This window comes from Pinus tabuliformis, chromosome X, assembly GCF_031772625.1.
Source record: "Pinus tabuliformis cultivar Carrire ecotype Pingquan chromosome X, CPIR1, whole genome shotgun sequence".
NCBI classification, from domain to species: domain Eukaryota; kingdom Viridiplantae; phylum Streptophyta; class Pinopsida; order Pinales; family Pinaceae; genus Pinus; species Pinus tabuliformis.
In genome coordinates, this window is record NC_142308.1 from 924,575,174 (window position 1) to 924,601,517 (window position 26,344).

Here is a 26,344-nt window from a genome sequence, read left to right on the forward strand (position 1 = left end):
CTGCACAATTTTTGTTCTGATCGATAGAACAACAATGCTTTCTTGGATAAAAATGGTTGTTGGTACTGGCTAAAAGATTTAGGCAGATTGGGTAAGTATAGGCATTTGCCTTATGTAGATGGTGATCAATTGTGTATAATCAAAGTTATCAATTGTTTATAATCAAATAAGGAAGACCACTTGCTAAGTAATATTTCCCTTGCTATTTTGTATATTGCAAATCAAACCCTACATTTTACCGAGTTTACTGGTGTGCAGAAATTGAACATTTATACTCTCCATCTTCCCCATCTAAGGGAAATGTGACAGAAGAGCTACAGAGGTTCGCAGCACTATAAGTAATCCTAATCTATTTTTTTTACGAATACCTAGTGCTTAAAAATAAATAGAAGCCACCTAATGTCCAATTGCAATGGGTGTTGTGGGCAAGGTAGTCCTCTCAATTCTTAAACTTAACATCCAACAAGTATTTACTATTTAGAATAAAATAATGGTCTCATGGTTGCTTCTTGCACCTTCATTCATTTCTTGTGACAAATTTTGTATAGTTTCAGTGGTTTTAGATTAAGTTTTGAATTTTGGCTACCATGCCCAATAATAGTGATTGGATGTTGCAACTGGCATCTCATAGCATTGCATAAATATACAATTTGTTTCACACGCATTCATTATGCCTTAAGTTGTTATCATTCTTATTTGTAATTTTCTCTTAAACCATTAAATAATGATGAATTAATGTTTCCCTATTCATGTTCAAACTATGTTAATAATTTTTAGTTCTTGTACAGGCATGGTCACAGCTTTGCAAATGAGAGTGCTACAAGAAAGTTTATCTATTTTTCTCACTGCACATCAGAGATGATCTATATAACACATTTGTTGGCAGAAGAGCCTGAGAAATTGACAAGCCCACTTCTCGCTGATACCTATGTTACATTGCTGAAGGGAAGAAATGCGTGGTATGGTCAACGAATTGCAAAGGGAGAAATTACACCAGACATGGAGGAAAACATACAAGGAAGAGGAATGATACAGGTTTAAATCCAATTTTGAGCTCAAGAAATATTTTTATTTTGCTCTTTTATTTATTGCCGCAGTACATGCTTCACAGTATAAATGAGACATAGCAACCACAAAGTGGGAAAATTGCTTTTGGAAAGATTCCAAGGAGACCCATAAGCATTTTAGCAGTCCTTGGCATACTTTTAAAGTAAGTTCATAATCCAAAGATGGTAGAGTATTTATGGTTGGAAATGCAATATCAAATTCCATATTGTAGAAACATGAATGGCTACTTTCGGTTTTTGATAATATAGGGTGTATCAGTCGTGGAAGCATTCTATGAATTGCTTTGCCAACTGAGTTTAAGTATCATGCACCCAGAGAGGAAAAAGGAGGTGGTTCCTGTGGAGCTATGTCCCATTCTTAAGACTCTGTACAATATCCTTATAAAAAGGTAATAATTTTATGTTTGCTTGTAAGGTTTCAGTGTAGAGCAATCTTGTTACTAATTTCATATCCAAAAAAGTTGTCTTCCAAAAGTGTCAATAGGACATCTCATTCCCTTTCCCCTAAACATGATCAAAGATTATAATTTTTGAAATCTTGCCACAGGCAATAATTTATATTCTACATTTGAGAAAGGATTGGAGCAACTTTAACCTCTTAATGCAGGGAAGCATCAACAGAAGCTATATTACAAGCCTTGAGATATGATAATATGTATGATCGAGGTCATCATATTGAGATTGCTTTAATAAATAAATGCTCCATGCTTCATTTGCCCTGCACTCCAAAGACAGTCCAACTTGAAATGGAGTCAATTCTCGAGTGTTATGACAATAAATTACGATATTTTGTGAAGCATCAACAGAAGCTATATTACAAGCCTTGAGATATGATAATATGTATGATCGAGGTCATCATATTGAGATTGCTTTAATAAATAAATGCTCCATGCTTCATTTTCCATGCACTCCAAAGACAGTCCAACTTGAAATGGAGTCAATTCTCGAGTGTTATGACAATAAATTACGATATTTTGTGAGGGGGTGTTAATGTCGTCAGAGATTTTCTTCGGTGACCAAAAATACAGTTGTCCCTTCATTTGAAGTATTTCGTCATGATTGTTTAACTGCACAATTGTTGTTCTGATCGATAGAACAACAATGCATTCTTGGATAAAAACGGTTGTTGGTACTCGCTAAAATATTTAGGCAGATTGGGTAAGTATAGCCATTTTCCTTATGTAGTTGGTGATCAATTGTGTATAATCAAAGTTATCTATTGTTTATAATCAAATAAGGAAGACCACTTGCTGAGTAATATTTCCCTTGCGATTTTGTATATTGCCAATCAAACCCTACATTTTACCCAGTTTACTAGTGCACAGAAATTGAACATTTATACTCTCCATCTTCCCCATCTAAGGGAAATGTGACAGAAAAGCTACAGAGGTTTACAGCACTATAAGTAATCCTAATCTAATTTGTTTACGAATACCTAGTGCTTAAAAATAAATAGAAGCCACCTAATGTCCAATTGCAATGGGTGTTGTGGGCAAGGCAGTCCTCTCAATTGTTAAATTTAACAGCCAACAAGTATTTACTATTTAGTATAAAACAATGGTCTCATGGTTGCTTCTTGCACTTTCATTCATTTCTTGTGACAAATTTTGTATAGTTTCAGTGGTTTTAGATTAAATTTTGAATTTTGGTTACCATGCCCAATAATAGTGATTTAGCGTTGCAACTGGCATCTCATAGCATTGCATAAATATACAATTTGTTTCACAGACATTCATTATGCCTTAACTTGTTATCATTCTTGTTTGTAATTTTCTCTTAAACCATTAAATAATGATGAATTAGTGTTTCCCTATTCATTTCCAAACTATGTTAATACTTTTTAATTCATGTATAGGCATGGTCGCATCTTTGACAAATGAGAGTGCTACAGGCAAGTGTGTCTATTTTTCTCACTACACATCAGAGATGATCTATATAACACATTTGTTTGCTGAAGAGCCTGAGAAATTGACGGGCCCACTTATGGCTGATACATATGTTACATTGCTGAAGGGAAGAAATGCTTGGTATGGTCAACGGATTGCAAAGGGAGAAATTAGGCCAGGCATGGGGGACAACATACAAGGAAAAGAATGATACCAGTTTAAATCCAATTTCGAGCTCAGGCAATATTTTTCTTTTTCTCTTTTATTTATTGCCTTGCCGCAATACATGTTTCATAGTTTAAATGAGACATAGCAACCACAAAGTGGGAAAACTGCTTTTGGAAAGCTTCCAAGGAAACCCATAAGCTTTTTAGCAGTCCTTGGCATGGTTTAAAAGTAAGTTCATAATCCAAGGATGACAGAGTATTTAAGGTTGGAAATGCAGTATCAAATTCCATATTGCAGAAACATGAATGGCTACTTTCTGTTTTTGATAATATAGGGTGTATAAGTCGTGGAAGTATTCTATGAATTGATTTGCAAACTGAGCTTAAGTATCATGCACCGAGAGAGGAAAAAGGAGGTGGTTCCTTTGGAGCTATGTCCCATTTTTAAGACTCTGTACAATATCCTTATAAAAAGGTAATAATTTTCTGTTTGCTTGTAAGGTTTCTGTGTAGAACAATCTTACCAATGTCATATCCAAAAAAGTTGTCTTGCGAAAGTGTCAATAGGACATCTCATTCCCTTTCCCCTAAACATGATCAAAGATTATAATTTTTGAAATCTTGGCACGGGCAATAATTTATATTCTACATTTGAGAAAGGATTGACTGGAGCAATTTTAACCTCTTAATGCAGGGAGGCATCAGCAGAAGCTATATTACAAGCCCTGAGAGATGAGAATATGTATGATCCACGTCATCAGGAAATAAATGCTCCATGCTTCATTTGTCATACACTCCGAAGACAGGGAGTCAATTCTAGAGTGTTAGAGTGTTAAGATAATAAATTAAGATATTTTGTGAGGGGGTGTTAATGTCATCAGAGATTTTCTTCAGTGACCAAAAATACAGTTGGCCCTTCATTTGAAGTATTTTGTCATGATTGTGTAACTGCACAATTGTTGTTCTGATCGATAGAACAACAATGCATTCTTGGATAAAAATGGTTGTTGGTACTGGCTAAAAGATTTAGGCTGTGCAGTGTGCTATTGGTTTCTGTGTTTATCACTGTGTAAGCATGGAAGTGAACTCTTCACTCATCATGAGGGCAAATGGAATAACAACAACAATGTGTGAAGACTCACTTTCCCTGTAGATGATTGAAGAGTTCACTAAAACCGAAATCATTGGTATAGGTTTTTTTCTTATATTTATGTCTTACCGCATTTCCTTTACAGCATATCGTGCAAATGCTAGTTAATACCTCATTCCAAATTGATAACATATAACCATAATGCATAATCCTATCTCCATAACGCAATAATACAAAACGCATGACGCTATCTCCATAAGGCAATGAAACATAACTTATCTAACCAAAACGAATATGGGAAACAATTTCTTGGCACACAATGCATTGCGATAGGGACTAATTGCTTGGCCGGTCCTAATTGTTAGGCTGAACAGATAAATATTTTTCCTCTTCCATTCCATTCTTTCAAATTCATATGCAATATCTTCATTAAACGTGGATGTAATATGTATTCTCTGGCCATGGCGCTATATTAGAGCGATTGGCTTGTATGTTATTATGTTGAGTTTTGTTTGGCAGTGTCTCTGGCTTTATCAATGTATATGAATGTATTATGATGGCTGCTTGGCGTAATATTACTATATAATGTTATTATAATATCACTGTACTCTATCGTTTGACTTAATATCAGTGTATTCTATTGCTTGGCGCAAATATATTCTCCAACATTGAACAACTATTGTGCAGCAATAAGACTATTGTGCAATGATAATAATAATTTCATCAAATGCTTGATAATGCCATAACCATCTTGAACAATAATAATGCTTGATAATAATAATAATAATGTCATCGAACAATAATAAACCCTAGTGTTTCTGCAAGGTAATCAATGTTGAAGGTATCAGTAATTTTTTTTCCATAAAATTGTTGCAATGAAATATATGAAGACTTGACCACTGGCCCGTTACCTGCTAAATATCCGTTCCAACATAATAATGGACCGCACCATCAAATAATGCCAATTCGAATTTAATCCTCACATTATTATAACACATGTCTAAACAATATTATAACTCCAAAGCCATTATGTACATCAGATTCCAAAGACTCTCAAATACATATGCCGCAATATATGTATAATGCCCTATATGATATATTCCATAAAAAAAATTGTTACACTTATATAAGCAAAGGCAGATAACACATGATGTGCTACAATCATATATGTTTGTCAGGTCCACAGTAAATACTATTGTATAGATGCACTGTATTTACCAATAACGCGATACCAATCATCTCAACGCACTGTACACAAATAGATATATTCCAACAATAACGTACACAATTTGAATAATGTAAATAATGTCTCTTTCTGGTATGAGCAACCTTGCATTCTGTCCAATTTCGGCCATTGTAGATTTTCCCTTCTCCTACCGAATCTGTCAGTTGTGATTTCTTTCAACATTTAATTATTTAGATCTATTTAGTCCTTGATCATAATACACATCTCTAAATCCTCAACACAATAATGTTCTCCTCCTACAATAATTAAGTAACGTTCTTCCTCCAACTGTTACGCAACACTCACCTGCATGGGCCATCAGTTCTTGAACTATCACTCCTTGTTGGAAATATTCAGTGCTAATGATAACACCATTGTTTAATTCTTAGCTGAATATTCAGTCGTTATAAGTACATATTCTTGGACGTAGAAAATTTTGACATCGTGTCGGACATAGGTTATCTTCACGATTGGAATTACAAGATTTTTGCCTTGCCCCAAACTCTGGCTTTTATTATCTTGAGACTTGTTCATCGTTATGTAGAGTGAATAACTGAGCCAATGTGTGACTTTTTCTTCCATTTCATCTTCAACTCCACTGAACTTCTACCATAAAATTTGCTTTCTTTAAAATTTTATTTTATTTTTTATTTGATTTTACTTGCAGCACGCCCTGTAAGTTCTTCATTGTCATCGCTTTCACCCTTAAAATCAAATATTGGCTGCCCGGAAACCTGTCTTCAAAGAATAGAACTTGTCTTCCAATATAACTTGAAGTTGTACACGATAAAGAAAAGAAAGAATGGAATACTATCCAAAGGGAAACGCGGGTCCCTCTTCTATGAAACACCTATAGTTGATTTCTGGAAGTGTCATGTCTCAGCTCACACGAAACCTTATAATTGGCTTTGAAAAAACTTACAATAGAGCATGGAAAAATTTTGTGACTCATCTTCCATATTAGCAAAACAATTGGAACTAAAGCTCAACTTGAACTTGTTCCAACAGGAAAGATTCGACTTTAGTACAAACGATAATAACTTCTAGAAATATATGAACTCATACGCACTGTAGAATAAATAGATAAAATGGCATTCTATCCAAAGGAAACATAAAGTCCCTTGCCCAACTCTTAAAACACATTATAGTTAAATCTCGGAAGAGAAATATTTTTCAATCTACTAGATTCTACTGTCTTGAAGAAATTAGTATTTTCAAGTTCCAATCTTGTTTTACACATGCAATGGCAATTGCTTCTTTGACAAAAAAAAAAAGTTCAATCTTAAGGTTTCAAAAGTCGTTTCTTCTCTCGATGAAACTTGTGAAAGAAAGTCTTATCTGAAGGGATATTGCTGCTTTGCATTAAAAATAGGGTCCTTTGTTTGTTATCAAATTTTAGCACAATCATTATATCATTATGTAGAGAAGTAGATAGACCATGAATTCTTGGACTTTATTCGTGTCCTTTTTTACATCCAGGGGATCGTAACGAAAACTCATTTTCTCTGCTTCCAAAACCTCACTACACAGTTCGAGCATTACTGGATAACTTGTCAAAATGAACTATATAACAAATGAATTTTTCATATCTCATGTATATGTCTAGTCTCCTTATATTTTGTTTTTCCTGAAATGCATTCTTGGATCTTCTCTCCCCCTGAAATGGTGCTACTTTAATATGGACCCAATTCCTGAGATAATGATGATTTTATTATGTCATTGAAATCATAACCTGCTCTTTTTTCTTCCCTTTCCACTCTTTAGTAGGTTTCCTTTTATTATTTGCATTTGCTTCATTGTTCAGTTTATTTGTAGCTTCCTCCATCTATTGTTTACACTTATTAGGAGTATATGGTTTCTTGTAATCCTTGACTTTGGGACCAATATTATCACGTACATAATATCTAGTGTGGATATAGAAGGAATGGTATGTGTCTTTTTGCGCTCATATTCTTTTTTACATACATTTTACTTTCAATAGCTTTATGTCCAAATATATTACACAAATAATAGTAACCATAGAACTGATTTGTGTACATGGTAGATGATTCTCTTATCTGCTGTGTACATGGAGAATTCATGTTTGCTATATCTTTTGCTGATTAAAATTGATTTGTTTTTTCTTACTACAATGTGTCTAAGTTCATAGCAAGAAAATAACTTAATATCTTTCATAGGAGTGAAAAATATCCCTTGGGATCATCCAAATTTGATTAGTTCATCTCCAAAAGCAAATTATGGCCTTTTTGCAAAGAGCATTTTCTTCAACTCATTCTTTTCATTTTGATTTAGCTACTTCCCTTTGGGTGTTTCCTTGTTAATCTCATTATGTGTCCCTTATTATACATCTATTGTCAAGGTTGTCTTGTCCTCTTTAATGGCTTATTTCTCTGAGTTCTTCTTGTAGACATTCTCCTCTTTTAGTTGTATACACAACTTGTTCTTTTCTTGTAAGTCAATTGTAGAAAAATTAGTTGCAGCCTCTAACATTTTACATTGTTCTTCTTTCTCCTTCATTTGTCTGCTCACCTCACCATTTCTTCAGTTCTCCTTGCTTCTTCTATTGTAGTCCTAGTGCTAATTATTTATTTCATGAATTTATGTTCTATTTCATCACATATTTGCAGTAGTTTCTTATAGTCTTTTCTCTCATTCTTCAATATTTCTATTTCATTCAAGTCTATGTCAAACTTGGTTTGTTCTTTAGCTAACTTTCCTTCATGATAATCAGGTGCAAAAGAAGTCTCATTTTATTTTTTACAAGGCTTCTTCTTATTCCTCTTACCATTTTATTTTTATGTACTAATGCTACTAGTCTTTCCTTCATGAATAAGTTGCAGTCTATTCCATATTTATTTTTCATTAGTTAAATCTATTATTGTAAAAAGATCCTTATTATAAATATTTTTAAACATCACACATTTTGCCTTATCATTCCAGAGTTTTTTAGTAGAGGGGAGTCATTACAATATCCATCACATAGAAGTTTCCATACACTAGGTCCATAAGCTACCAGTTCATATTTGACCATATCTCTCCATTCATGAAAGTTTGTTGTGTTCAATACATGTACACTTTAATAGTCCATGACTCAAGAAGACCTACCTTCAATTTGTTAGGCTTATAAAGAAGAAATTGATAAAAACTTGACTAAAATGATAGGGGGGGTGAATAAGTTTAGTATATTCATGGACATTAAAATTATTTTTATTTAACTCATTAACTAAAACATTACATGATAAACTTAACAAAAAGTGACCAACAGATTTAATATGTGAACAAATAATAAGAAAACCAAACATCACATCAACACATAATAACAACACATATTGACAACATATATATGTGGAAACCCATAAATGGAGAAAGCCACAATTGTATTATTGTTGTCATGCAAATTCAAGCTCCTACTCCTTATTACATATGATTTTATGTAGGCTCTTTTCTACCTCAATTTTCTGCAAGTTGCAACATGCAAGGAAGCTCCAACTCCCATATGTTTTAGGTAGCCTACAACTTACAAGAGGTCTCTACCCCAACATGCTCCACCCTGATGTTTATCAAGCCACTACTTGAAAGGATATTACAATCCCCTTATGCAAACAAGAAATAACACTGTGTTGGTTTACCCCATAATAATTTTGCATATCTCCATGTTAATTGCTACCTCTTCTTCCCTTCCAATCTACTTTGCATTAGCTTTATATGTGCCAGGTATCTAATGCATATTACCTCAATAAACACTCACACATTCTCCCACTCCTTAACCTCTCTTCTCTCCAACCTTGCACAAATTTATAAATGAACTTTGATGGATGTTCCCACTCCTCTAATGTGAATATGAATTGAAAAGACTTGTCTCTTTTCATTCAAAAGGTGTATCTTCAATTCCAAAAATGCTTAAATTCTTGAATATTAAAATACATAAAATGAATTTCATCATTTATAAGTTTTATGCATTCATATTATTGATGTCAATAAAATAAATAAATAGCATGCAATAATATTATCTTGCATTCATATTCAAATAGCCCTGCATAAAAAAAAGAAAAATCCATGTCTTTTCCTTTTCCTTGCATCTTTCCTTGTCTTGCATCATGTATTTATCTTTCCTTTGTTTTCATGGAGTATTTCATTTTCCTTACATCATAAAACTTCATCATCAAAACAAATACTTCAACATAGAAATCTCTGCAACATTCTTTCGTACACATATTTTCCTTTTCAATAGCCTTGCATCACCACAATGACCAATATCTTCTCCTTTGTTAAATTTTTCTACAATTTCGTTGCTCCGTTTCCTTTGCACTTTTCCTACACTTGTTCTTTGCATCTACTGCATCTCTTGTTGTTCTCCTTGCCATGTTGTGCTACTCGTCTTGCTACTACTTTGTTGGTCTTTTGCTCCTTCTTTCCCATCAATGGCAATAATACCATCATTGATTTCTAAATGAATGAAAGATGAATATATGACATAATAGATCATAATGAAACTAATGTGAAAAGGCATCAATTCTTCTTAGTGATTCTCAGATAAGTATGAAACCGCTATGCTCAAATATGTTGTTGTGACTTATTTTTGACATGTTTGATGAAAGGCCTTTCATGGATAGTAGGGGTATAGTAAAGTATTTGTTCAAGTATTTGCATTAGTATCATTATTCCAATGCTATATTTCATTTCTAGAAGTTTCATGGAGTTTTTTGCAGTCACTTGAGTCCTCTCCTTGAAAAAATGGCACAAAACCAATTGTCACTAGCTTTGACTGAGGCTCTAGTTTGGTAAAATGTTAATTTTCCTCTGAGTTTTGTCACCTTGAAATGTTGGTTGGATCTTGGAGGTTTTGTAGCATGTGTGGAAGGTTAGTTTGGTTTTATTTTTCCAATTCCACTTCCTTAATTGTACATGTTGTATTGGACTAGATCATAGTAGCCTCTCATCACATGTTTACCCCAACAGACTCGTTAACTTGGCTAAATGTGGGAGGAGGGTGTTACAATGCTCATTTGGTACAACAACTCATTGTTGGAATAATGGTTCTAGCATTGGTTTATTGCAGAATTTTGATTTGATGTATTGATGTATGACTTGTTTTAGGATTAATGAGTAGAATAGGTTCAAGGGGAGTATATACTATGCTTCCAATAGTTTATTATTTTACATTATCACGAGCAATACTTATCTGATATGATTATAATTATTACTACTCAGATCAATCTTCATATATTAGTTCTTCCATCCATTGCTCAATACTATAAGAGAAATTTTGTTGTCACTATGGCATAGTCGATGATGATCTATATGAGTTAATTATTGTTGTTTGATTGATCTTATTTCATTCCTTACTATTGATGGACACTTACCTTAATAAGAAAAATATAATATTCTATTATTAATGTATCATGTTACATTGGTTGTTTCTATCTATATCATGTTGTTGTTTGGTTTTCAATGATGCTTCAAATCACCACTATGTTGATGTATTGAATAGTCATTAATGGACATCATGTACTGATACTACATATGTTCCATTATCCTACTATGGAGAACCACATGTCTACTACAACAAAACCTGTTCTTTTATCGTATATCAGTAGAGAGCCCAACATATGGTGAGGGGGAGCATGGTCAATTCAAATATTTTTTTCACTGCAGAAGATTAGATTGATACGGTCCCACAAGTCTGTGGAGTGCTTCTCTCATCCTTAATTTATCCTTTTCTATTGATTTCAAAGGAAGAGAGAGCACTTTGTGTTTTGAAAGAGGTTTCCATCAAGCCCAAAGGGGGAGATTGTTGGAACTGTGGCTCATGAGTTGTCCTTGATGTCAACCTCTTCACATTTTACTGTTTGTCTCCATGGATTGGCACAATTTTTATATAAGGATTTTTTATTCACAATGGTGTCTACATGATGTTTAATAGTTCCTAGTGCATTTTTGGAGTGTTAAGTGTAGGATGATTTTTGAATGTTTGACTTTTAGAGGCTTCAAGGGTGATAAAAATTCTTGAGCAAGCATTACAGAAGATGAGCAAGTGGGCCTCCAATATCTGGACTAAGTAAAGGAGGATTTCACCTACATTATGCCTCACCCACACAGAGGAAGGATTATCAGAGTAGATGAAAGCTTCTAGCCATACATAATATTTGTTAATAGTACAACCAACCAAAAATGTCATTTCTTGTGCATGCGGCCATGCCTATAGGTTGTAAAAATACAAAAGATATGAGTGAAAACAATATTTTCTACCATAGATTTAGTGGGTGTAGGAAAGAGTTGATATTATCCACTTTACCATCTTACTTTAGGTCTATGATAGTTGGAAAACATTACTTTTTTCCTGAGGTATTGATGGGATCAAATAATATATAAGGAGGATTGAACTAGCTTAATTGATGTGATCTTTGCTTTAAGTTTCTCATTCGTTTTCTTGCACAGATCCTAATAAAGGTGCATGGCGATGATCAAGCATTGAGATTTAGTCTCTAACCTTTTTGGTGTAGGCGAAATGATAGGTTAAGGTGGTCGATCTATAAAGGGAATAATGAATGTGTTTTTACCTGATTGTACTAGTTATCATAAGAACACTATTCACCCATGGATGCTCTGGGATTTCTTTAGAAAAATATGTTGGTTAGAAAATAGTGTAGATGGCAGAGATCTAGAATAAAAGATTATGAATAAAACCTTCATTTTATTCACAGATCTAGTTAAATTGTCAAAGTATTTCATTTATTTGTAATGCAGAAAGGTTTGTAGTCTCCAAACATTGTCTTGATACGCAGGGATTATGATGTGTGGCTTGAATGACTTGGATTTCATTTATTGATATATGATGGAGATCAAAACTTGTTTTCCAAGGTCAATGTTTCTTCTTGTTAACATAACAAAGATTGAGGGAAAATTATTATGATGTAGTGATTGGAATGCAAAGACCTGACTTTTGAGATACAATATACACAATCTTGAATTTCATTGTCCATATATTGAGAAGTATATATATGAAATGGTTGGCTTTCTATTATTGTGGACAATGTATGGAGGGTTTTACAAATATTAACATCTAATTGGTTTCTTATTGATATATAGGATTGATTTCTCATGGACACATCCTATGTTGTTGTTGTCTGTCCTCTTCTTTGCTTACAAAGCTTGTGATGTGTTTCCTTATTTATGCATACACACATCAGATCAAAGATCTATGTGCAAGTAATACAATGTATTGTTGCTTGATTTGAATGTCATGTTCTAGTAATGACTTATTAATTTTTCATGTATATATGATTTAGTGAAAAGTGATTGAATGTAATGTGTTGAGTGTTGGTTTCTTGTGTAAACATTAGGGATTGCATGTGATTTAATGTTTGATTGTGACAAAGGTTGTATTCAATACACAATGGATATATATATATATATATATATGTGTGTGTGTGTGTGTGTGTGTGTGTGTGTGTGTTTCGGCACGGTATATATATGTTGTAGAGATAAAAATGTGGATGCCTTGAATCCTTTTATTTTGCAAAGATTTGTGTGGTTCCTTGGTTATGTATGTAGCGATAAGAAAGGGCTTTCAAGGATAGAAATATTAAAAATTGGGTGTGTATGTTTGATGAAAGTAAGACTATACATTGGATCTAGACATGTATGCTTGATGAAAACAATTTTTGCCTATCTAGGGTACGAAGAGATTATATTTATGTTTAAGATCCTAATTATGATTGTAGTAAGTGAGTGGTGTTGAAGAGATTTGGATGGAAAAAACCTAGATGAATTGAGTGATCTATAAAGTATTATTGACTTTTTTGCATTAATCTCATACGTGAATGAATAGTGTTTGTCATATCTTTATGATGATGGTTGTAAGTGATCTATATAATGCTTCTTTTCCTCTATTTGGAGTTGGTTTCTCTAGGCTTATGAGAATGGTGATGGTATTTTGAGAAACTATATGTTGTATTGAAATCAATAAATCTTGTTGTGTTTTTGCTCCTTCTTGGTATGTGACAATATTTGATATTTATTGGTTTACTTATGCTAATAGTCAAGAGGGTTTTAAAATATTTGGTTTGACAATGTTAAGATCCCTAGCTTGGCATCTCACATGACTTATGCCAAGTTTACTTGATACAACAAATGTGATGATTGATCATGTCTTGTGGTAATGAATTGGTATATGACAATGTTGATCACTTAGGGTTTGATGAGCATAAGATCTAATTAGACTTTGTACTTGACGATATTGATTTGGCTTGGCATGACAATGTTATGGTTTGATATTATTTGTCTTGGAATTTGATTATGACATGCTATCGATAGTTATTTGATTATGTCCTGGCATATTGATTTTATCAGTGCAGAGGTATAATTTGTTATTTAGTGATTTAGTGGTTCTATATATTGGTTTGATAATTTCATATTCAGTGATTCAATATTTAGTTCTTTAATTATTTCTACTGAGTTATTCAGTTAGTATTTATTTATTTAGTGATTCTTAGTGATTCAATGATTCATATTTTGGTATCTTGGTTTATAGTTACTATAGGTGTTGGCTTGCATTTTTTTATGGGTGGATCTAGTAAAAAAAATTTGAGATGTGGTCCATAGAGTTAGAGCTTCCTTCCATAGAGTGAGGGAGTTAAAACTTCCTTTTAGGAGGATTCAGTAAACTTGACAAGGGAGAGGAGTTCCTTCCAGTAGGTGTTGGATAATTTGTGGAGGTTGTAGCCTCCTATGGGTAGGAGCCTACCTACTAGTAAGAGTCGGTGCAAGTACAAGATGTAATTGTTTTTCTTTATAATAATAAAGAAGATATATATGACAATAATGATGTTTTTCTCCCACATTGGGTTTGAACCTAAAATCCCTGTGTCCATGTTGAAGTGTTCTTATGGTTTATATGCATTTATACTCCTAGTTTACTGAATAAAGCTCTAAGCTATAACACTATGTTCTACTAATGAAATAACTGATCCAGACAAATTTGGAAATAAATGCATAAACTAAGTAAATTTGGATTTGGAATGAAATATTGATTCATCCCCACCCTACTATTTATAACATGCTATTAATTTGCAGCCATAAGTGTTTAAGTGAAAAATGAGAAGGAAAAATCATATTACAAGTAGATGCACTGCTTGAAACAAGGATTAAGTAGTCAAATAACCTAGAATTTGTGGTGTACATCACCAAATAGAAAATCCTATGAATGGAAGAGCCTACCAATGGAAGAAATGATATGGGATTATGACTTATCATGGAAAAATTAGTAATAGTTAGTCAAGTGTTGATGAAAACAATTGTTTGAAGTGAAGCCCTGTATAAGCCCCATATTTACCCTAAAACCCTTTATTAATCCCTATATATTGATTGATTACATACCAGTTATTATATGTTTATGTAGGCTAACACCCCTTAGGTACCCATTTTATTATAATTATATCTCTTTTCCCCTATATATATATATATATATATATATATATATATATATATATATATACATACATATATATATACATACATATATATATACATACATATATATATACATACATATATATATATATACATATATATATATATATATATATATATATATATATATATCTATATATATATATATATATATATATATATATATATATATATATATATATATATATAAAGGAGACCAAGTCTATAAAACATCAAATATTGTCTTGTAAATTTTATTCATTAAAAAACAATGTTTTCTCAGCGAAGAAAACTATAATTATTGTCTTCTTATCATTCTTAAGGTGAAAGTATCACAACAAAAATTTATTGTGTTCTGTTATTGTTTGGTTACATAAGAACTTGACCCCTAATTGCATCCAATCTTCACTCATGTTTTTTCTAATATTTGATTCCTGACATGTCAACATGCTGAAATATCATTTTTTTATTAATGGAACCAAATCTTCATTAGATAATGATATTTTTAGGATCTCCTAGCATCAAGAAGGCAGTGGGTTAGGCATGATATGAAATACCAAACCTCGTGAAATCCAAATACCTAATAGTTTACCTCTCACCATAAGATTTCCATGTCATCTCACTATGTAGAAAAGCCATGTCGCCAAGGCCTTCATTTGTGCCATGTCATCATGAGACATTGGATCAACATGTGCATGACATGTAGATACACAACATCAACATCTAGGCTTTTCCATTATTCATTTATCCACTAAGAAACTTTTTCTTCAATTTTCTAATAGGATTTTCAGGTTTTATTAATATCAGGAAATTACAATTAGGAGGTAATGGATGTACTCCTAACACATGACACTTTCTAATCCGATATATTGAAAAACAACCATAAACTAATAATGACCCCCCTTCTATATATTAAAACTTTGTCTCTTGGGTCACCATACCAGTAAGAGGAATTATTTACATAATAACTATGCTTCACAACCCTTCTCTTGATCCAATAATGGCTACAACATATTAAAGGTTTTTATCAACTTATGGAAATAACAAGCCCATAACTATATATATTTTGTATTATGTTTCATTTGGGACTCTTACCGATACTCAATCCTTGATGCCCTAGTATCTCGATATCCCCCATCTCATTATAAGGCTCTCGTAACTAATATTTTGCCTACATAACCCTTGTTGGTCATAATACCAAGACCTAGGTCCAAAGGTCACAAACCAAAGATTTGCAACACTTACACTTATTATCTCACCTCGTTCAACTAATGATGGATGAAAAATCGCACAATTGAATTTATTAGATGCCAAATATGTCATGTCAGTGTCAGGGTTTATGGTAGGATGTAGTTCAACAAACTCCTAATACCCTAGGACCTAGTAAGATAATTTTTTTAATGTTGGTTTCCCAACAACTTAAAAACCCCATGTTTTTGCTAACTTAGGGTTCCAACTCTTGATAACCATGTTTGGAGGGACTAAGGAAAAATGTTTGTATCCATGAATTTCCAAACATCATCAATACAACCACAAAATGAAAAGGCTATTAATCCCTAAAATTTCAAGGTTCCATCCATGAATTCCCTTAAGTTCTGATAGATCTTCTAGGCCTGATCCAAAGCTTTAAAATAAATACCATCAAAGCATTAAATTTCCTAGAAACATTTTAAAACTAGTAAGTTATTTGTACCCATTAGAGGCTATCAAACTTTGCCAATAAACAAGAATTCTCACTAGAATAAACATATATGAAAGAGATGGGAAAATGCCAACTCCACAACTTGTCCCAGCTAAATGATTTTCCTTCTCATAGTAAGCTTGCAAAGGTAATTCACACCACAATACATCAAGAGTGTTAAACTCATATTAGCTTATGTGTTCTACTTGAAATCATTACACTTCTCACATTCATCAAAAAATGCATACCTCTACATATAGAGTTCATGGGTAGAGGGATAAAAACTAGTAACCCAAGCATAGATACACATAGTTCAACTCATTATTATAAAATTTCACAAGAGACCAACATAGTAAGAATCATGCAACACTAACATTGATTTTCATTTTATTAACATAGAAGTAGATAAACTTAGAAGTTGTTCATGAGTATTTCTAGAAAATAAATAAGGTCGAGCCATGTTGCACCCGAACATAGGCTTACTTATACTGTAATATTTCTTACAACTATCCATTGTTGTTCCAAATTTGATTCCCTATAGGAAGTTAGAATCAAGATTGCCAAGGTTCCAGTAGGGTGGAGGACATGAATTCCACACTCCTTGATATACAAAAAATCATTTCTCAATCTTTCAATTGCTAAATTAGAGCCTACTAACATTCCAAGTATGGTCAATCTAGCCCTTGATTACGCAAAGGAATCCATTCACTAGATTTTCAATTCTTCAATGCTTCCTCTTATGTTTTATTTTCTAATTCAAGAGTGATTATATATATGTATATTATAGCCCCTCGGTGAACCAAAAGGCTTCAACACACTAACTTTGTTCTTTGATTAGGTCATCCATAGCCTTTCACAAGCTGCAACAAGTCAGAAGGATTTCTCTCACCTTTTGTTGAAGGTCACAAGCTTAGGGCATATGTATCTCATAATAAAAGTCTTAATTTTGTATGCTTAATATCAGAGGTTCACTATCTGGTCCACTTGGTTCCACAGACCACACATTCGCCTCCCTATTCTCCCCTTCCTTTCAGTTTTCCTTTCTCGTTCCCTTCATGCCCTCCCTAACATGAAGGTTCCTATGATTCCCCTTTGTGATGTGTGGGCTAACAAAAACCTCGAGGTGTGATTTGGCCCATGGACATGGGGAGTTTTGGTAAAAAAAAATTTCCAAGTGAGAGGTTGGGCTAACTTATTTAGAAATTCAAGGAGACCTCAAATATTCCCCCCTTATAGCTTACGCTTAGGCCATGTGATCCATTAGGATCCTTCTCTTCTTCACATTTGGAAAATTTTTCCTTATTATACTTAGTCTTATTAGATATTTTTCTTGGGTTTTTAATCCATTTACATTTACTTCCCTATCTATGCATGATTAAGATAACTAAATACCATATTGAAGCTAGTTTTAAATGAAGGTGTTACAATCCGTCCCCGCTTAAATGAACATTATCCACAATGTTCTCAGCACTATAGGTGTCATTCAAAATCACATTATACAATTTAGGGAGTCTCTTTAGAAACACATCATTCTAGATGCATTTTTCACTACAACAGTATGTGGACTACTACCTTTTAGTTATACCAACATCCTTTCTCTATCACATCAACATCATTTTCCTATTCTTTTCCTTTCCCACAATTTCATCCATTGCATTTGTCTTCAAATCCTTGTCACTTTTAGATTATGGTATTCCCTTAAATACATACATCATAAAACCAACAACACATATATGTTATGACCATTACCGTATATAGTCATTAAATATTTTCCATAGGAAATATCAATTTCCACAAAGAAAATTGCATTTTAAAAATGATTTTTCAACTTAGTACTTATTTGTGTGACTATACTTCACTTTATGATTCCCATGGGAACAAGTTCATCTCAATTTTTACATTAGACAAACCTTTTCACACTCGCTATTTAGTGATTGTGTCACATAAGTTTTTCATAACTAGTTCATTTAGTTGGACTCACTCATTCACACTCAAAATCTAGTGAATATGTCTCAAAATATTTTCATAACCATTTTAGCTTAAAGAAATCCATCTTTCTCTCACAAAGTCAATTTTTTGTTCTTCCCCATTGAGGTTTCATTGCATTGGAATACTAAATAGGCTATTAGAGACTTACAACCAAGACAACTTGTTTTATTTCTCTAACATATCTTACATGTCATAGGGTTCTAATGTCACTGCAATTTCCTTGTTACTAAGCTTTCTAGCTTCACAACCTTTATCTATTCCTTCTTGAATAGATCCATCATCTAATCTATATCACATGCATACCATTGTGATGGGATTATTTATAACAATATAAAATAAAAATAAATTCCTTGATTTCAATATGTTTCATATAGAAATAATATCTAATAGATATAAGACTCTTTCTCATAATGTTTATCCTTTTTGCAAATTATAGTACCCATCCTTCTTGTGGAATTACATTAAAATCCATATATGTGGCCATTTTACCTATAATATTTAATTTTAATCAATTAAGCAATATTAGTTTGTCATATAGGGATAAATTTTGTGAAATGATCATAAACAGTTGTCACACAATATGTGCTTGTGATTATGAGATATAATTTTCTAAAATAGATCTCTTCCATGAGAAGATCATTCCCTCACCTGGTGGAATTCATATAGTGCTTCCACTATGATCCTTAAGCTATAGTGTGCTTCAATACAATAGTATACCGGTCAACCCCAATAAATCTCCATTCTATAGTCGATGCTAGTTAATCCACCTCAGACATGACATTCCTTTTCAATATTCACATCTACAAAAATCATGTATTTCTCTATCACAAAATCAAACAAGTTAAATAATGGATTAATAAAAGCTCACATGCAATTGTTTACACTTCACTCTTAGCCTCTAAATGTATACATATCATGACTAGACTATATGTAGACTAGTTCTGAGTTATGGGGCTCATTCCCAGACAAAGCTTCCATACTTAAAAAACTTAGCTCATGGAGGTATTTACATCCATATAAATATACATACATATACCAAAACAACAACAAAACATATGCCAACATATACCAACATCAAACAAAAAATGTTTTGCCACAAATGACAAACAATGAAAGATACAGGGCCCATATCTGATTTGCCATCTCCCATGTAGCTTCTTTAGACCCTGTTGTAGAGGCTACAACCACCCTCCAAAATTTTTCCTTAACTTCATTTTGGAGCCTTCCTACCAACTTTTCACAGTAGCATGTCTTTCTTCATCAAGTACTCAAGCTTCAGTGTTTTTCTTGCAAAAAGCTAGCCTTTCTTTCAGAACTTGATGCATCCCACTCACAAGATGTTTGTACAAACTTGGTCTAGCTGCAGGCTGAGCTACTCCCTCAAGAAATTGCGCAATTTTGGAGGGCAACCAACCTTCCCTTCAGAAATTGAGTAATTCTATCTGGAAGCTTGCTGGGCTTCATAATTGCACAAGTTTGCTAGTGAGGCTTCATCTAGAAAATTGTGCAATTCCTCCTAGAAAGGCGTCTCAGCCGAGGAATTTTGAAATCCTGCACAGAAGTCAGCTGCTCTACCCAGAAATTACATAAATCTCCTGGGAAGCCAGCCTAGCTCCCTTCCATAAATGTGCATTTTCTCCTTGCAGTTGAGCAGCCTCTTGCATAAGCAGTTGAGTTGACGAGTTCCCTTCGGGACCGAGCAAAATCGATTTGCATGCATGGGTTGCTTCCCCCAAGTTAGCATGCTAAGGCACCCCTTGATTTAGGGATCTACTTGTAGTAGTTGGAGGTTGCATGCAAGGATCATCTCGGAAACCTCCCACCAAGTGTCACTCTTCCTAAATTTGTGGCATGCGCGTCCCATCTTCGATTTTATCAAAAATCATGAACTGGATGTGGAAAATCTCATTACTGACATCAACATTGCAGCTTTGACATCCCACATCACATCTAGGAGTCATCGGCACATTCAACTTAGCTTTTTGGGGTAAGCCCCATTCCCATGTCTTGTGTTGCATTTCTGGTTCTTTTTGTGTTTCGCTTCTTATAAATGTTGTCTGGTTGATTTCAATGAGTACTTGATGTCATATTGAAACTAGATTTCACGAACGGTCGTCGATTCAGTGACTCACATCACCCACATGCATGATATTCCATTTTCTAAATCTTTCATTCACTGTTTCCATGCATGATCATTCACTTATGCTTACACTCAGTTGCCTGTCGGCGAGTCTGGGGAGCATTGGCCCACACTTTGCCTCACCAAGATAGCATTACGCAATCTTGAGAGGGAAGGCTCTATCTCCCTCTTGGAAAATGTGCATTTATGCCTAGTGACTATCCCTGAGTATTTCATTGTGCAATTCTGAGGGACAGTGATTGTTGGCATAGAAAATTGCGTAATGCAGTAACTAAGCCTATAACCATTACCAGCTAAGATTACACATTGCGCAATTCCAGTGATCAAGAGACAAACTAGACTGTGCATTGTGTAGTTCTAGTAGTCAGTTAGCCTCCCAGCAGCTAACACTATGCCTTGTGCAGTCAGTCTCCTGACCTCCCAGTGGACAATGCCCAACCTTAATGATCAGTCACACATGTATGTTGCAAGTTAGTTCTCAAGTTCATTTTTGTTTTTGACTAACGAATTTCTCACCATGAGTGTTTCCATATCTACAAGTATTCTAGTTGTTCATATGCCTCTTAGCAGTATAGGTACAATGGTTTCCAAGAGAGAAAAGTCAAAGACACCGTTCAGAGCACTCTTGGGGATGCTGTCAATCAAGTGTCTATGGACTTGCCTACCCACAAAGACACCAAGTTGTTCGTAGACAAGGAAATCAATATATAATGGCAACAAGATCACAACGAGCAACATCATGAATAGTAGTTTAAGGCAGCATACCATATGCAATGAATGCGAGAGGAAGGTTATTGACAACATGAAGGTGGAACAAAGTTGCAAGCTCATGAAGATCCACTTGTCGTGAAAGAAACTTTGAAGACTCAAGCTATGAGGTGATGACGAGACATGAAGATCAAGCAAAGGAATAGAACGTAAAAGAGAAGGAATTGCATGTGCTCAAGCAACAACTCAAGTAGAACAAGTACAACAGATTGTGCAACATGCACTCACGGATGAAACTGTGCCCATACAAGTTAAAGATCCATCCTAGCAATTGGAGTAGAGCAGACATGGTGACTAATGTTGTCGATTGCTTGCAAGGGAATTTACAATAATCCATGTCCTCATGCACACACATGCAATCCCACCGATTTAGCACACTCACCAAGGCAAAGACAAGAAGAAATTCTAATTGGAGCTAAACATCTAGTTGAAAGTTGATGTGCATGACCACTAACATACACTGGAATATCAACACATACACCATGCATCAGTGTGTTGCTGGTTTGGCCGCACCTAAGAAGACCATGCGCATGTTAGCAGATGAGTTGGATTGAGGAGCCGCACCAATGCACCGAGATGCAACAGAGGCAAGAGTTCGCTCCAGCAAGATGTCGCAATGGAGCACATGCACACCATCATGGATGACCAAGGTTGGCATCATCTCGCCGCCATCCCCATCACAAGCATGCCAAAGAGTTTGTCTCACCACCATGGACCGAATGTCAATGATGTCTTGCATGGCTCACTCAAGCCATTTTGTCTCACATGGGCACATGTGCATTGTAATATAATGTATTGTCATGTGGAAGTTCGAGTGTCGATAGTTGGATGTAACAACCATAGAGTAGATGAAGAGTCATGAGGGTAGATGAACTATCACAAAGGGGAATGTCAAGGGTCACCCCACCCTTTATTATAAATAGAAGCTCATAAATCATTGTAAAGGCTTTTGTTCAGTCAAGCCTCTGATAAGGCTATGTTGGAGAGAGCTTGGATAGTATTGTAACGAGCCTTGGCTTCTCCACTGTGCATATCTAGTACATCTCTTTGGAGGAGCAGGCGGTTGTGGTTGTAACATTCCGCTATTGGAACTAGTGGTTGGACATGGATGTATTGTATAATTGAAACTTACACTTCTTAATATAATAAGAGCCAACACGTTTAACGCATATGTTGTATTCTATTCTATGCTATATGATTTACTCTAAATGATATATATATTGGTTTGCTTAGACATGCATGTATAGCTATTTGTGTATGTATGTATGAATCTTTCTGAAATGTGTTGTTTGTTTAACCATCACTTTGGATTTCTTGCTAACTTACCTTCCATGTTCTGATTCATCTTCACTCGTGTGTTCCTTTCCAAGCCGTGTACTATTACAAGTTTCCAAGGGGCACACTCACCTCACCCTCAGTGTGTTAGAACCTCTCATGCACCTTCCATGACTTAATTCAGCTGTCACACCTTTTCTACCAACCGAGAAATCTTACTTGCCTTTGTGAAAAATTGTAGTCAAGGCATTACTGTACAACCCACTACTAGGACTCCTACAAAAAACAGTCTGATGTCCAATAATGACTTCTTACCGGGGTGATCCCCTTAGATGTTAGCGGTTTCAACATTGTCAATAGACCAAAAGTGCTTCCACTGCACTTTAATTTGCTCTATGGCCATGTTCCTGAGCATGAGATGTTTTCTATTGCAGTATGCACTGAGGCTCCGACTGGAACTCTCCTTCTTGCTTCACCTGCAATACAGATCAATCAATAACATGATCAACATCCTTTATATACCTCTTAAGTAATGAAATATGGAAAACATCATGGAATTTCACTATTGGAGGTAGTGCAAGCTGATATTCCATTGGTCCAATCCTCTCAAGGATCTCAAAAGGCCTACAATACAGTAGTGCCAACTTGGGACATGAACCAATCCTCAAGGAGGTTTTCTTGGGCTTGATGCATAAATACACATGCTCTCCAACTTGAAACTCCTTGAATAGTTACAGTTTATCAGCATAACTCTTCTGTATATCCTATACTTCCTTTAGATTCTTCTTTATAACATGCATTTCCTAATCCGTGTCTGCCAACATGTTTGGTCCAATAAGTACCCTTTTCATTGGGTCACTCCACCTGATGGGAGTGTTACAACTCCACCCATACAATGCCTCGAAAGCACCCATCCTCAATTACTCTTGATAACCATTTTTATATGCAAACTCCACCAATGGTAGATACTCTTCCCATTTCCTCTGGTAGCACATCACGTACATCCTCAAAATATCTTCCAAGATCCTGCTGACCCTCTCTATCTGTTCATCTGTCTGTGGATGATAAGTTGTACTGAAGGCCAACTCTATACCCAAGCCTAAAAATATCTCCTTCCAAAACTTGTAAGTGAACTTTGCATCCTTGTCTGACACAATCTTCTTTGGAATACCATGTAGTCTCACTATCTCTCTCGTGAGCACCAGTGCTACCTCACTGGCTAAATATGTAGTCTTTATTTGAACGAAATGAGTTACCTTTCTCAACCTGTCAACCACAACCATAATAGAATCATGTTGCCTCACTTTCCTCAGAAGACCTATGATGAAGTCCATGGAAATGACCTACCATTTCCATTCTAAAATCTCTATAGGTTGTAGTAAGCCACCTGGATGCTTACATTCTTCCTTTACCTACTAAAAATCTAAACATCTAGCCATGAACTCTGCCACTTCCTTCTTCATATTTTACCATAGTATAACTTTTTTACGACAGTCAACATCTTCTAATATCTTGGATGACATGAGTATGCCTTCACGTCAAATTCCCTCAATATAATATTCTTGGACTCTCTAAACCTCACCAAACCATTTGTCATGAGATGATAGTCTGCATCCTGATCCGTTGTACCTGTACTTGCACATGTACCTGTACTCTGTTGTAACATGTGCATGATCTCCATGTATTTCAAATTATTCTAACCTACTTGGAAGATCCTATCCTGTAACTCTATCACATAAGAGCTCATAGCAGCTATATGATATACATGTACCTTCTTGCTAGGAGTGTCTGCAACCTGGTTATCTTTCTATTTGATGTATCTAATCTCAAAGTTGAACTCACTAAGAGTATCTAACCATATAGATTACCTAGAATTTAGATTCGGTTGGTCAAACAAATATGTCAACCCACTATGATCACTCATCAATGTGAACCTGCTCCCTAGACGATAATGTCTCCACATATTCAATGCATGTATAATTGCTGCTAGCTCAGATCATGTGTTGGATAGTTTTTCTCACACTTATTCAATTTCTATGACTCATAGGACACTACATGTCCTTCTTGCATGAGAAATCCTCCAATTCCTCTCTTGTAAGAAACTATACACACTACAAACTCCTTATTCGAATCCATAATCTTTAGCACTGGTGCATGTGTTAACAACTACTTAAGTTGCTCAAAACTAGTCTCACTTTCTTCTGTCCATTCAAACTTCTTACCTTTCCATTGGAATAACGTGATAGGATATGCAATGCATGAGAAGTTCCTAATGAACGTCCTATAGTAACCTTCTAATCCCATGAATGATATCATGTGATCCACATTCTTAGGAGCTTCCCACTCCATGATAGCCCTTATATTTTTTGGATCCACTGCTATGTCATCCTTGGAGATAACATGCCCCAAGTAATGTACCTTAGTCTAAAAGAAACTATACTTTCTGAGCTTAGCATACAACTGATGCTCTCTTAGGAATATCAACACTACTGCTAAGTGTTGGACATGTTCTTCCTCATTCTTAGAATATACTAGTATGTGATTAATGAATCTAATAACAAACTTGTCCAGATAAGGATGCAACACGTTATTAATGAAACACATAAATGTAGCTAGAGAATTATTCAAACCAAGTGGAAAAACAACAAACTCATAATGCCCATACCTAGTCCTCAACGAAGTCTTGAAGATATCCTCTTCCTTAATGTCTACTTGATGGTATCCTGATCTCAAATTGATCTTAGAGAACATTGCTTATCCCTTTAACTAATCCAACAAATAATTAATCCTCAGCAAAGGGTCCCTATTCTTGATCGTTACCTTGTTCAGATGCTTATAGTCAATGCACAGTCTAAGAGTACCATATTTCTTCTTCACAAACAATAATGATGCACCCCAAGCTGATACACTGGGTCTGGTGTATACTTTGTCCATCATTTCCTTTAAGTGCAACTTCAACTCTACCAACTCAAGTGTGCTCATCATGTAATGTGCTTTTGATATTGGAGCTTCCCCTTGCACCAACTCAATAGAAAAGTCTACCTCCATGTGAGGTGGAAAATCTAAAATGTCCTCAGGAAATACATCCTGTAATTGCTGCTGGGTACCTGCTTAATGCAACAACATCCTCAATCTCCTCACCCTTGCCACTAGAAATGTGTATTGCAAACATCACACAACCTTTTCTGCAACTACGCTTAACCTACAGAGCGTTAACCATAATCACTGATGTAGACTTCTTATTTCCCTGCAAGGTCCTATTTTCACCATTATCATCCACACACTTAAAGGCCTTGTCGAAGCAATCCACTTTGGTTCTTGGAATGTATATTCAATCCATAACCAAAATCATACTATATGAACTGAATGGAAATACATTCAAATGTGTTGTTGTAGGCATATCATTTAACTCAAATGCACAAGATCTCACCTAATGGTGAACTCTCTTCTTCATTCTTCTAGCCAACTATACCAACTAAGATTTTTCATGCGCTTCATTTCTCAAACCACACTTATCCGCCAGATCAGGGTTAATATAAGTATAGTTAGATATGGGATCAATCAAAATTGAAACGACTTGATCACAAATCTTACCTTCCATCTCAA